The sequence below is a fragment of the Cynocephalus volans genome, chromosome 3 (genome assembly GCF_027409185.1).
Source record: "Cynocephalus volans isolate mCynVol1 chromosome 3, mCynVol1.pri, whole genome shotgun sequence".
Taxonomy (NCBI): domain Eukaryota; kingdom Metazoa; phylum Chordata; class Mammalia; order Dermoptera; family Cynocephalidae; genus Cynocephalus; species Cynocephalus volans.
Window position 1 is genome coordinate 40,920,155 of NC_084462.1, and position 3,209 is coordinate 40,923,363.

The following is a 3,209-nucleotide window of genomic DNA, read 5'->3' on the forward strand; positions in this document are numbered from 1 at the left end:
CCAGCAAGTTGGTGCTGTCTTTCAGTTGGGAGATCAGCTGGGGTTGTGGGCTGAGGCCTTAGTTCTTCTCCATATGGGTCTCTCCACAAGGCTGCTTGGGTTTCCTCCCAGCATGGTGGCTGGGTTCTAAGAGTGACTATTCCAAAAGGGGGAAAATGGAATCTTTTGGTGTTTAAAACCCAGAAACTGGCTGAGTGTTACTTCTGCCGTATTCTACTGATCAAGCCAGCACAGATTCTAACAAGATTCAAGGGGAAGACACATAGACCCCACCTCCTGATAAAAGGAGTGTCCAAGAGCTTGCAGCCATTTGTAACACAACACAGGATGCAAGTGAGAATGACATGATTAGTTTGCATCTGCTCTAATTTATTTAAAAAAACAGAATTTTCAGTTTTTAGATATTTAAAAATATGAATATGAGGGTACTTCAAAAAGTTCAAGGAAAAACAGAATTAAAAGATAATACAAATCCTTACATGAACTTTTCTTTATTTAACTCTGCAAAAAAAAAAAAAAAAATGAAAATTAAAAAGGTAATGATAACATGAAAATAATAACTAATGTATATTATCTTATTTAATTTTCATAACATTTTATAGGTGAGAAACTGAGGCTCAGAGAGTTAAAATCATTTGTTTAAGGTCACTTAGTAAATGGTGAATTTGAAGTCAATTTTGTGTCACAGATTACTTGTCCTGTACTTTAAAACTACCTCTAACTCATTTCTTTGTTGTTGTTGGTAGTCGGACGATCCTTCATTAAAATATTTTCCTTTGTACTTCTTAACTAGCTGGACATTCCACTGCACCACTGTTAATGTCATCTATGATGTCATGAGGGTGGTGGCCATCAACATTGCAGCCCCCAGACTGAGCAGTCCCCAGGATCTCTTTAATGGTTCCAGAGAGTTCTCTGGCTAAAGATCTGTGCCACATCTGTCGGGCAATGTTGACAATCTCATCAAACATGATATTTCCATTGTGTTTAATGTTTCTTTGTTTCCTTCTATCCCTTGGTGGTTCCTTGAGGGCTTTGATGATCAAAGCAGAGGCAGAAGGTACCACCTCAATCTGGGCCTGTCTGTTCTGAATGGTCAATTTCACTGTCATCCTCAGACCTTTCCAGTCACCGGTTGCCTTGGTGATGTCATCAGCAACCTTTTTTGGAGACAGACCCAGGGGGCCGATTTTGGGGGCCAGGGGAGACATGGCACCTACTTCACCACCGGTGCACCTCAGGTACACGACTTTGATCTCGTTGGGTCAAACTTAGGCAGCATGGTGGAGGCAGCTGGTGTCAGATGAAGCCAGAATCGGGATGACCAAAGAAAGTTACACCGCAACCTCCTCTGAGCCTAAAGCCGAAAGCTACCTCTAACTCATTAGTGGGAAAGATATTTTGGTTGAGAACCATGACTCTAGGAGCTCACCATCTAGCAGGTAAAACAGACACAGAGATAACCGATCATAATACAGAGAAGTCTGGGTTGGTGCTTTAAAGAAGGGACAAAGAGCAGGAAGTAGATGCCTCAAAGACAGGTGGGGTTTGTGCAGAACCTCGAAAAATAGGATGTAGGATTTTTGTAGGTGGCATCGTGGGGAGGGTGCTCCAAGCAGAAAGAACAGCATGGACAGAAGCAAGGAGATGGAAAGTGGCATTGGGCTGCGGCATCCATGTAGGGGACTGAGTAGGTGACAAGGCTGGGAAGCAATGCTGAGGTGTGTTGTGGACCTGTTACAGCCAAGTCAAGGAGTCTGAGCTTTATTCTTATTGGGGAGCCAGAGACTCTGAACAGAAGAGTGACCTGAAAGGATTGCATTTTGGTGTCCATTGAGGAAGAAAAATTGTGTGGAATGAGAAGAAAAAGAAAAGGCCATGGATCCCCAGACTGCAGTCTTTGGAGGAGTCTGCCAGCATTCCCCAAGTGGTGGCAGCAGCAGGTGACCCAAGCCCAGAAGCCCCAGCACTCTCCCCAGCAGGCACCTGTTGGAGGGCTGACTTTGGTTTGGAATTGGTGGAGGGTGGGAAGGGGAAGCCTTTTATCCCAGCTCCTGATGAAGCAGAGCAACAGAGTTATGGTGGGGGTCCATAGAGCCAGCCCTGGAAGCTGAGCCTCAGGCCAAGAGGAGCCTCCGAGGTAATGACTGCCACCACCCTGCCCCCAGCCCACTGGCATTTACTGCAAGGTTGAATGGCTGCTCTGTTAACCTGAGAGTGCCCAGGACTAGCCCGAACTGCTCTCATCAGAACTGGCAGGGGTTGGAATAGGGACAGGGCTGGCCGGAAAAAGGCTCAAAGTCAAAGATGATTTGGCTCTTTCAGCTAAAGGCCAGTGGCTCTGGTCAGCCCATTGTGTCCTGGACTGCTCATTCTGCCATCCCTACCCTGTGATCAATGTGGTGACTGTGAGTGGTGATAAGAAGTGTGGTCATCATCACTGGCTTGCAGCACAGACTTGTCACATTTCAGGATGACAGGGAATGCTGCAAGAGTCAGAGTGGATGAGTGGGTGTGCATTGTCCCCACAGGCACATACGGGCCTTGTGTCCTCTCATCTGAGCACCTCTAACCTCATGGGTATGGTCCTGGGTCAGCTCAGTTCTTGTTTTCCTTTCCTATATGTACATTCATTGAATGTCCTTGTGTATTTATCCTGATTTATTTTCTTAGAAAAACATTTTGTCTTATTAAAAAGTAATACTTGCTTATCATAGAAAATTCAGAAAATATGGATAAGCAAGTTGAAGAACTTGAAATAATCACCCAAAGATCATCTCTATGAAACCTGTAGTGCGGTTCCTGACAATGTTTATTTCCTGATGGGTACATGCCAAATTTTAAAAATTAGATTATAATATGTATTCTGTTTGGTAACCTGCCTTTTCCATTTAATAGTATATCATAGAGGGCCGGCCCATGGCTCACTTAGGAGAGTGTGGAGCTGACAACACCAAGTCAAGGGTTAAGATCCCCTTACCGGTCATCTTTAGGAAAAAAAAAAAAAGAATAGTATATCATGGAGGTCTTTTCTTGTCGTGAAATACAAGTATATATAATCATTTTCACCAGCTGCTTAATATCCCAGTTACATGAATGTGCACTAAGTTGCTGAATCTTCTCTTAGTGGGCATTTAGGTTCTGAAAATATTTTGCTATTATAAACAGTACCATGGTTAAAAACATCCTCGGAGTCAATCCTACCCTTG

General features: G+C 43.9%; 1 pseudogene; it reads right to left on the reverse strand.

Moving 5' to 3' along the window:
• Positions 1-785: 785 nt before the first annotated feature.
• On the reverse strand, positions 786-1,282 carry LOC134373836 (large ribosomal subunit protein uL11-like; annotated as a pseudogene).
• Positions 1,283-3,209: the final 1,927 nt, after the last annotated feature.